The sequence below is a fragment of the Akebia trifoliata genome, chromosome 2, assembly GCF_017979445.1.
Source record: "Akebia trifoliata isolate Shusen 1 chromosome 2, ASM1797944v1, whole genome shotgun sequence".
NCBI lineage: Eukaryota > Viridiplantae > Streptophyta > Magnoliopsida > Ranunculales > Lardizabalaceae > Akebia > Akebia trifoliata.
The window spans coordinates 28,525,001-28,535,699 of record NC_141376.1 but is presented as its reverse complement, the minus strand read 5'-3'; the positions used below and the strand labels follow the sequence as shown (position 1 = coordinate 28,535,699).

At 41.4% G+C, this 10,699-nt stretch overlaps 1 long non-coding RNA gene across 1 annotated transcript; it reads left to right on the top strand.

Moving 5' to 3' along the window:
* The first annotated feature begins 5,171 nt into the window (after positions 1-5,171).
* LOC147410046 (uncharacterized) lies at positions 5,172-7,385 on the top strand. The gene is made up of 2 exons (XR_015170267.1): positions 5,172-5,600; positions 7,112-7,385. It is a non-coding gene; the product is annotated as an uncharacterized LOC147410046 (long non-coding RNA).
* Positions 7,386-10,699: the final 3,314 nt, after the last annotated feature.

The following is a 10,699-nucleotide window of genomic DNA, read 5'->3' as shown; positions in this document are numbered from 1 at the left end:
ACTTCGGAATCTATCATGCAATGGTGGAATCACAATGGGACCCGATATCTCAAGCCCCAACAACACTTCAAACTCCTCGATGGTGGGAGTCATTTCGTGTACCCCAAACCGAAAGAGATTAAGCTTAGGGACCCAATACCCCAACATGGCCTCAATCAAGCTCCATTGCAATAAGACCTTGGGCAAGGAAAGAGTGAACCCCAACTTATTCAAGTACCATTGAGCTCTATCATTGTTACCCATATTATCTATCCAATTACTCAAGAAAGTTTCAATAATGGCATACCTTTTCAAGTTGGGAAGAGTAGAGAGGACCTCCATGGAGCTTGAAGAGAAGCCTTGAAGAAAAAGAAGAGTAAAAATTACCCCAAAATGTGAAAGAGAGAAGTGAAAAGTAAAATGGTAGGGCAAAATGAAGGGTAAAACGTACTGGTTCATGTTTGAAACACAGATAAAGATAAATGCAACCCATCCGTGCTTAGAGCATGGATAAAAACCAAAATGCCCTATTCGTGCTCCTAGCATGGATGAAGTATTGGTAAAGTTGTCCGTGCTGAAAACATGGACCAAAACATTTTTGTTGCCTTAGAGATTAAGTCATTTGAGTTATTGACAAATCAGGACCACACAACGGTCGTCTCAGAACTCGATACCTTAAAGTCACGTGGAAATGATAGAAATTCCTACGTGCTCGATAAATGCGTTTAAAACTCTCGAAAACTCTCAAAATATCAGGCACGTAGAAACTCGCCAAGATCATATTGGGCCAGGTCAGGCCTCTATGAACCACCTCATTCACCGTAGATCCCAAATGACTCACACCACTCAAAGAACACACTCGAAGGGTCTAATCACACCCTTACCCACCCATAAGCTCACCAACACTCAAAAAGGCTCAAAAGCCCTGATGATCGATCACACCCAAGAAGGTCAAGTCAATTGCACAACATGATCATACAACAAATGCAAGGAATGATAAACATATAGGCATATATATATATGGGAGCGGTTCAGCAGCCCCTTATGGTGCCCCATATGGTGCCACGCATTTTTTGTAAATCACTTTTGATGGGGTTACAAGTTTTGGAATAGGCTGATTTTTGGTGAGGATGATATCTATGGTGAAGAGATCATCCTCACAAAAAATCAGCTCATTTTGAAAATTCTAACCCTAGTTTACAAGTTGAAGAATCGTGGATCGTCCAATGTTTGTAAATCACTTTTGACGTGGTTAGAAGTTTTGGAATGAGCTAATTTTTGGTGAGGATGATCTCCTCATCATAGAGATCATCCTCACAAAAAATCATCTCATTCCAAAGCTTGTGACCCATGTTTTGAAAAATGTGTGGCACCATATGGGGTACCATAATGGGGCTGCTGAACCGCTCCCTATATATATGGGGGGCATTCAATGGCTAACTTTTTGGCAAAACATTTTTTAAAACATGAGTTAGAGGTTTTGGAATAGGCTGATTTTTGGTGAGGAAGATCTCTACAGTGAGGAGACCATCATCACCAAAAATCAGTCCATTCCAAAACTTCTAACCCCATCAAAAATAGTTTACAAAAAATGGACAGTCCACGATTTTTCAGCTGGTAAACATGGGTTAGAAGTTTTGGAATGGGCTGAGTTTTGGTGAGGGTGATCTCCTCACTGTAGAGATCATCCTCACCAAAAATCAGCCCATTCCAAAATGTCTAACTCATGTTTTGAAAAATGTTTTGCCGAAAAGTTTGCCATTGAACGCTACCCTATATATATAAGTAAACTGTTTACAAATATGTCTCAATCTAATACAAGAATGTCTACATGTGTTGCAAGGTACAATAAAATCAGATAGAGGGGGAGCATTGTCTCGAGCACTTTGAGTCTTCAGAACCGCTCCAGAAGAGGATCCAGCCACAACACCAGAACCAGACACCCCGGAAGAAGGCAGACCGTGCATCCATAGTCGTCCCTCGGAATCCGTGAAAAAGAGCTATGCATCCAGGGCAGCATCCTGCTCCGTGGTCCTCGTAAGATCAACACCCGGAACGGATGGTCCAGTAGAGGGGGAGGCCTGAAAATAAAGAAACAGAGCAGATTAAATCACAGGCAGTGATACGTGTAGCATATGTAAAGAAATAAACAACTAAAATGCAAATACTTACCCTAGGGGGTGTCGGAGGACGCGCAGAGGTGCTCGCTCCGTCTACATAGGAATGAGAAAAGAAACAGGAAACGACGTACCATCTCGGCCTGGAAACGAGACTCCCGCAAGGCCATCTCCAGCTCCAACTCCTGGATCCAGGCCACCTACGCCTTTATGCGAGCCTCCTGCTCCTCGAGTCGAGCAGCCTACTCCTCCACCTCGGCCCTAGAGGCTCTCCACCTATTCTCCATCTCCACGGCCCTCGCTGCCTGAGCCTCGATCACATCGTAGTCCTATCGAAGACGACGAAGATAATCGGCCTGAGAACAACAACATCTATCAAGTGAGATAGGGATATAATGAAATGCAGAAAGTCATAAAGAAGGGAGACGGTGACAGAATAAATATCGTGACAGCATGCTCCTGAAGAAGGACCCCTTCGATCTCTGTAATCCCAGCTCTGGCAGTGACTGCAGGCATGATACATCCAATGGATACCTCTCGGAACCATGCCTGGTAATCTCCAGCCCTCACCAGTCCAGCAGCATCTACACCCCTCGCCTGGACGAGAAACTCCTCTACCGTCATAACCCTCGAAATGGGCTCAGGTGGAGTGACAAGAATACGAAGACTCCCATCGTACTAGAAGAACAGACGCTTCCCTAGGTAAAATGTGTACCTCTGCTCTCCGATAAAGAAGGGGTAGCGTTGTCACCTGGTGTTACTTCGATAGGCGTTCCTCACCTCCTACCTCCCGTTGACAGTACGGGGGAGGTCTCGAAGTGTAACCGAGAAGATCTGCAAAAGAGATAGTTAGACAACAAATACAGGCAGCTTCAGAGTCAAATAAAAAGAAAAGGTTCTAATACTCACGTCTCGGAGGTGACATCTATCAATGTGGGCCTGGGCACTCCTAAGGCTGCTCCGGATGGCCCTAGCATCTCTGGTGGCCCAAAATGTCCCCAATGGATAGCTTTCGTCTAGATGACGATGGGTGGGTAAATAAAAGGGAAAATACACATGAACAAAAATCTGAAAAAAGATAGAAGGCATTAGACAACAAACGAGATATGGGGAAAGAAATTGAAAATAAATGAAATTGAGATCCATTATACCCCAACAAACTGCCAAAAGAAGCGTGTGGAGATCCTAGCTCCACGAGGAGCAGTGATGCCCTATACTACTCGATCCAGCCCAGCAAGAATAGTCCCATATATCAGGCTCCCCCAGTCAAAATCGCCAATGTGATCGATGTCTTGCATCACCAAGAAGAAGGTGGTAGAGACTGAAGAGTCATCCTCCAAAAAGAAACAGCTGTTGATGAGGAGAAGGAAGCAGATTCGGAAAATAATGTCAAAGTCTTTGTCTCCAAATTGGGTTGATCGCTCTCTATAGGTGTGAGGGGCCCCATCCTCTCCCTCAATCAACAGCAGGCCCATCAAGACCTCTATACTGATACGCCCCATCTTTCCCAACATAGAGGCAGGGACCTTGGTAAGGCCCAACAACTCTTTGACCTCCTGGACGGTCAGCATAGCCAGAGGTAGGGGTTCTCCATCCATCGCGATACCCGTGATAGCAACAAAATCGGAAGGCTTGATGCCTATCTCCACCTCGGGCATGTGAAAAGAATGAGTAGCTAGGAACCATTTCTCCACCATGGCCAAGAATAGAGGTCGATTTTTTCTGAGCGTCGGTATCTGCAAGAAGGCGCCGAAGCCCATAGTAGCGAACTGTATCCGAATGTCATCCGAGAATAGTGCAGTAGTCGACAAAAATGCACTCCACTTACCCCTGAAGCTAATAGAGGGATAGGGGGTAGGGATATCCAATCGCATGAGCATTGATACGTGCCTTCCCAATCCACGAAAAAGGGAGGTATCTAGGACCCTCTCGCTCTCCTCTGCAGGGATCTCCACCCTGAGAGCCTTACGACCTACTCGGCCAGCGCCTATGGCCCTATTTGCCCTGCCTCAGCCACTACGTCGATCTCTACCACCACTACTACCCGATAGGTCCTCAGTCGGACCACTATGAGGGGAACTAGCTTCCTCAGCTCGACTGTTAGAAGAAGAACCGGCCACTGAAGCTGAATCAGGCCTCTGTGAAGGCTGTCTCGGCCAGCCATACTCCGTCGCCACACCGAACCCCAAGGCGAAGTGGATCGGGGTCCTAGGTCTGGCCTCCTCTTCCTAATCTGAAGAATGTCGCGCCACTCGAGTCCTCCGCTCTGTAAAACCCCGAATTTTTAATTCGTATCTCGAGGAAAAAATAAATAGTGGAATTTTAAGAAAATCTTGAAAGTGGGACTTAGGGTAAAACTGTGGGACCTTATTTTGATCATTTTTAATAGAATCTGACCTCACCATTAGATTCAAAATGATCGAAAAACATAGTTTAGCCTGTAAGCACGCTCAAATGCGAGTCCAAATATAAAAGTTGTAAAATCCTCGATTACTGGGTCGGACCAGGCTAAAACAATAACTTTTTGTTGGAGTAATAATTTTTAAAATTTGATCATACCATTGGTTTCATAATGAAAAATTATTCAACATAGACTATTTATTTGTCATTTTTGGAGATCAGGAAGTTGAATTATCGCAAAAAACGAAAACGACATCAAGTTTATGGGTCACATCAGGCCAAAAATGTAAATTTTTTATGGAGACATAATTTGTAAAAATTGACTATACCATTAGATCCGGAATGAAAAATTAGGCGAAATAGAGTATTCGTTTGTCAGTTTTGGAGACCGAATGACCAAGTTATCGTCGATCAAAACAATAGGCGAAATACTGAATTCGTCCCAAATATTATATAAATAATATTAAAATTTTTTTTTTAATCTCATCTTCCCCACTCGTCCAAACAGTGCGAAAAAAAAAAAAAAAACGAAAAAAAAAAAAATAAATTTGTTTTTCCTCCAATTTTTCCACTTCAGATCTCTCGCAAACGGTCCACTTTCGATGATCGCCGCAGAAGAGAAAAAGGTCCGCAGCTTCGTTATCTACAAAACCCACCCAACCTATCTTCATTTCACTTTCTATTTCACCCGATATCGTCAAAAATCAGCCGTATTTGGATACGGAAATTTCAAAATTTTGACTTCGGATTTCGTCCGTTTCGGGGTCAAATCGCTTTCCGACGCAGAAGGGAGAAACGTCCGCAGCCTCATTCTCTACATAACCCAACCAAATTCCTTCCGTTTTCTCGTATTTTTCACCCCGTATAGTCAAAAATCAGCCGTATTTTTATACGGAGATTTTCGTAACTTCGACCTCGGTTTTCATCGATTTCGGAGTCAAACCGTCTTTCGCCGTAGAAGGGAGAAGAGACGAGTACATCGAGATCTTCGAAACCACTAAGCCAATTTCGAAAATCAGCCGCTTCGAAGTTCGGTCCGTCTCGATTTCCGTGCCGATCGCCTCGATTTTCGCGCACACGCTTTGATCCTTTCGCCTAGAGATTGTAAGGAACTCTGAATTTCTATTAATAATCATAGATTGTGAAAATTGCATTTAGGATTTTATTGGAAAAATTTGGATGTATTTTCGAAATATAGAATTCTTTGTTTATTTCAAAATTCACACTAGAAATTGCATGTTTGATATGTTTAATTGTATTTTTAACAAATTATACGTGGGTAGAGTATTTTAACGGGTTATTGCCATAAATTGGGTCTTGTGCACTGCTCGGACCCCGTTTTGATATGAAATTTGTATTTGTTTTCAATATTATTGATAGAAATAAATTGTATAGTTGAAAAATGTGATTTAATATTCAATGAACTCATATTGAGTTGATGAATATCAGAAAATGGATATTTTATGAAGAGATTGAAAACTGTAAAAGTCGAAAAAAAAGGGAAAAAGGGTATGAAACGGTAAAATGTCAGAGTCACACCCGAGGGGTGATGTCTGCATTTTACGTTGTTGTGTTGTATGCAGGTTGGTGAACGGATATCCAGGGATAATGTTACTGGTTGCATGTTTATTTACTTTCTGTTAGCGCGAGGCGCTCTGTTATGTTATTTATTTTAGGCCGGGTGGCCACACTTGCATGGTAGGAAACTGGATATCTATTCTCAACCTTGTATTGTAAATTTCTCTTTTGTTTTCAAATGAAAATAATATATATATATATGTAGCTATTTTGTGAGCTGTTAAAGAGTTTGTGAATGCTTGAAGGGATAGTGCGTCATATCATCCGGAGTGGTGTACTATCCTGGGATGTACGGTAGGGACCACCAAACTCATACGTGGTATGGGATGCGTATGAGAGTGGAGTCACAACTGGAATCCGGGTTTATTCCTCTCTATCTTTACCAGTGAACTTGTAATGTAAAGGTGGTCGTATACGAATGGTTTGTATCTTTGGGAATCACATGTACGCCTGATAGGCATAGACGAAGATGATTAGTCAGTGATCACTAACAATCTATAGTAGTCGAACGTTCTGACACATCGAAAAGAGACCCATTGCTTACGGTCACGTCAAACGGCCAGCCTGAGCCGGATAAATGGTCAACCAAACGTGGTAAGGGCAGCGACCGGCCACAAAATCAGGAACTAAAAGCCAGAAAGGAATTGTAACATCATGTCCCGACTGGGAGCGATCCAGTCGTGAATCCCAACTCTCTAATTCCAATACTCCACCATCGTGTATTATCTATCTGTTGCTTATTTTGATATATAAAATGAAATGCATGTTTATTGTTTCCATTTGATCAATTAGATTTGTATAAAAAGAGAATGTTATAGTGAGTACTGCTGATCGATGTAATATGAGTTTTAAAATGTTTAGTTGCTCATCCCTGGCTATATGTACCAGTTAATCGTAGTTTTCTTCTGTAAAACTTTGTTTATTTTAAAATGATTCAGTATGTTTATTCGTTCATGTTAGGAGAGGTTATTGGCAGAAATTGTTGTTTCCTTACTGGGTAACCATTGTTACTCACCCTTTCATCCTCCATTTTTTAGTTTCAGATCCGAAGCTTAGCGAGGCAGGAGTAGAACATGAGTGAGAATCATCTGGTGGGTCAGATAGACAGTCAGAGTCCGTCACCTGGTAAGTATTGGAGTTATACTCCATTTGTCTAGGAGTATTATAGATTTGTATTGAGCGTTAGGACTCTTGTTAGAGTGAGAAAATTTTGTATAATCCCGTAAATTTTCTTCTTCCGCACTCTGATAATTCGTACGTTATTAGACGTGTATAAGCTTCCGCTAGTATTATATTTTGTATATGTATGCAGGATTGTATGTCGTTTATCAGGTGCAGGTTGAACGCCTTGGAATGCTAACATAAACAGAGGAGACCATGTCGAAATTTCGAGGTGCCACTTAGTACCTCGAGATCTGACATGGGGATTTGTGTTAGCATTCGGCGGGGCGCCACACGCTCTCTACCCATCTACAAGGTAACAGGTCATTGAGTCAACAAAGAAAAGTGTCTCATTCGCCTATCTCGAGGTAATCTAACGACCCAATCCGTCTAATAAACCTAATCCACCCAAACCTACCCAGTCAAAATTGAGTCAAACCTACTCAGTCGACTCAGTCAAACCCAGTCAAACCTACCCAGTCGACTCAATCAAACCTAGTCAAATCTGAGTCAAACCTACCCAGTCGACTCAGTTAAACCTAGTCAAATCTGAGTCAAACTTACCCAACTCGGTCAAGCCCGATTAAATCCATGTCAAATTTATGCAATTCAGTAAAACCTAATCAATCCGGGTCAAACCTAGTCCATCTAAATCAAACTCAATCTAATTTGAGTCGAAGCCCCATTAACCTAGTCAACCTACCCAACCTAGTCAACCCAGTTTAGCCATAGACCAAGTCAACTCAATCAATCCAAACCCACCCACTAAATCTAGTCAATCTAAGGTCAACTCAGTCAACCAAGGTAACTCAATCAAAACCTAGTTAACCCAGTCAATTCAAGTCAAATCTGACCTAACTCATGTCAAGCCAGACAGATTTAGTCAAAACCAGTCAAACCTAGTTCAACCTAGTTAACCCAGTCAACCTAGTCAAACCAATTAGCCCAGTCAATCTAAGTCAACTCAATCAACCCTTCCTATCCAACCAAGCCTGTGCCCATGCCAAACAGATTAATCATTCATTATGAGAGGATACCATTCATTCAAAAGAGAGAAAACATGTAGATATCTGGAACGAGTCGAAACATTCACAATCAAGCAGGCAAAGAGAAGTAGAGATAAAACGCAAATGAGCATGACAAACAAAACATTCCCATATCTAGAACATGCTAAAAGAAGGAAAAGAAAATGAGAGAAAAATGGACCTGCCCAACCAACCATTTCCATCCGAACAGTTCACCAATAGTCCAACTCAATCCCAACAGCATCAGACATTCCCCATTTCAGTCCCAAAGTCGATCCCTAAACCACTCCCATCTCGCCAAATCCAACCCTTAAAACAACCTTAGCCACTTCCAAGTCCCAAATCACTTCTCATAAATAATCTTCTAACCACCATATGTCCGACACAAAAACCAGTCCTGAAATATCACCTACAGACCATCCTATCTCATCACCAATTATCGAACAACCAAAACCAGTTCCAAAACAATTTTAGCCCCTAGTCCCCACATCAATATCAACCCAAAACCACCATCCAATTCATCACCCAAACAGTCACTCAAAACCTTAAAACAATTTTCCTTCCCCAAAACTCAAACCAATCCCCCCATACACCAGCCTTCACCATCACCTCATCAACTACATTCTAAGAACACCCAATTCTCTTTACACCCCCACACACCCTAATCCGACTAAACAGACCATGAGTCAAACCCACCAATCCCAACAGGATTCACCCTTAACCATCATCCCTTCAAAACTACACCACCACCATTCATTCAAAGCCAATCATATAATACAATATCAATTGAAATAAGGCAAGCAAGATAAAGAGACGGCAAGCGACAACGAAAGATAACATACAAAACATGATGACATTTCAAAAAGCAAGCATGACCCGTCTCAGACATTTGGAGAATCACAAAAAACATCTCAATATAAAGAAGTCAAAAGGAAAGCAATAAAAATGGCAAATAGAAGTGTCTCTGTCCGAAGCGAAGTAAATGATTTCATGTAAAATAGGCAAGGAAGAAAAAGTCAAAAAAGAAATGAGATGGAAAACTCACGGCAAAGTTGTAGCACCAAAACGAACTCCTAACGGCTCTGAGTCGCTTCCACGAATGCCCGAGTAGCCCAAACCTTCCAACGATCACACCAAATGCCCCAAATCAATGAAAGCAAGAAGAAGACGAAGAGAAGGGAAGAAAAATTGCCAAAGAGGGAGAAGAAACCATAGAAAATGAAGAAGAAACCGAAAATGAAAGTACGCGCAATCTTTAACCGTTTAAAATTCATATTGGTCCGCGCTACCAGTACAGGAGAAACAAAGGGCGTGCTATTTGTGTCACTAGCATGGATAAAGATAATTTGGTTGGAACCATGCCTCAAACACGGATGAAAGAAATAAAAATGCCATCCGTGTTTTAAACATGGGTAAAATCGAATCGAATGCCATCCATATTTCGAACACGGATCAGTTAATGAATAAAAAAAATATATAAAAAATCTAATAAAAAATAAAAAAATCAAAAAGTCAAAAAAAAATCAAAAATCAAATAAAAAATCAAAAAGTCAAATAAAAGTCAAAGAAAATCAACAAATCAAATAAAAATAAAAAAAATCAAAATATCAAAAGGTCAGAATTCGAAAATTTTCAAAAATCCTTTCGAGTTGCACTCAATTTCGATTTGTTAAAACACGATCGAGAAATACCTAAATTTCAAAAACCACTAAATCCGCATCAAATCCAAGGTCTCACATGCGTTCCGTGCCATCGAGATCAAGGAATCAATAAAGTAACTCTGTCAGACCCCGTGCTTGAATAACCATTTTTCTACAAAAGTCATCAATTCAATCGGTAATTCAAAGTCGTGTTTTACAAAATGTCGTATGGCCCATACAAATAGGGGTTTAGTCTATTCTTTGCAGTTCTTTGCACGCAATTCTTGCAAAGAAGGACAGCTGTAGACACCTTAATTTGAAAGAGTCCTCACTTGGAAGGGTCCAAAAACAGTGATTTTCTAATAAATTAGGCCAACGGGCCTCGAAGGCCCGAAGCATTAAAATTTGACATTTTTGACAAATCAAAGCTTCTAACACCTCTCAATGGGTTAGTAGGTCCAACAAAATAGGCCAACAGGCCTTAAAGGCCCAAAGAGTTAAAAAGTGATAATTTCATTGAAGCAAGGTCCCCAAGACCACTCATGGCTAAGGGACCCACCAAAGGGATCGGACCCATCTTATGGTGTCCCAACCTCCACCGCTCCACGCTTGCATCCAAAAAAATCGATAAAATCCTTCAATGGGTCCAAAAAGCCTGATTTGCAACACGTGACATTTTTGATCAAATCAATGAGCCCAAAAATCTCAAAAAAAAAAAAAAATTAAATAAAAATGTGAGACTTGGGATACATACCTTTCATCTACCTTCCACCGCTCCGCCTCGAAATCCATAACGACC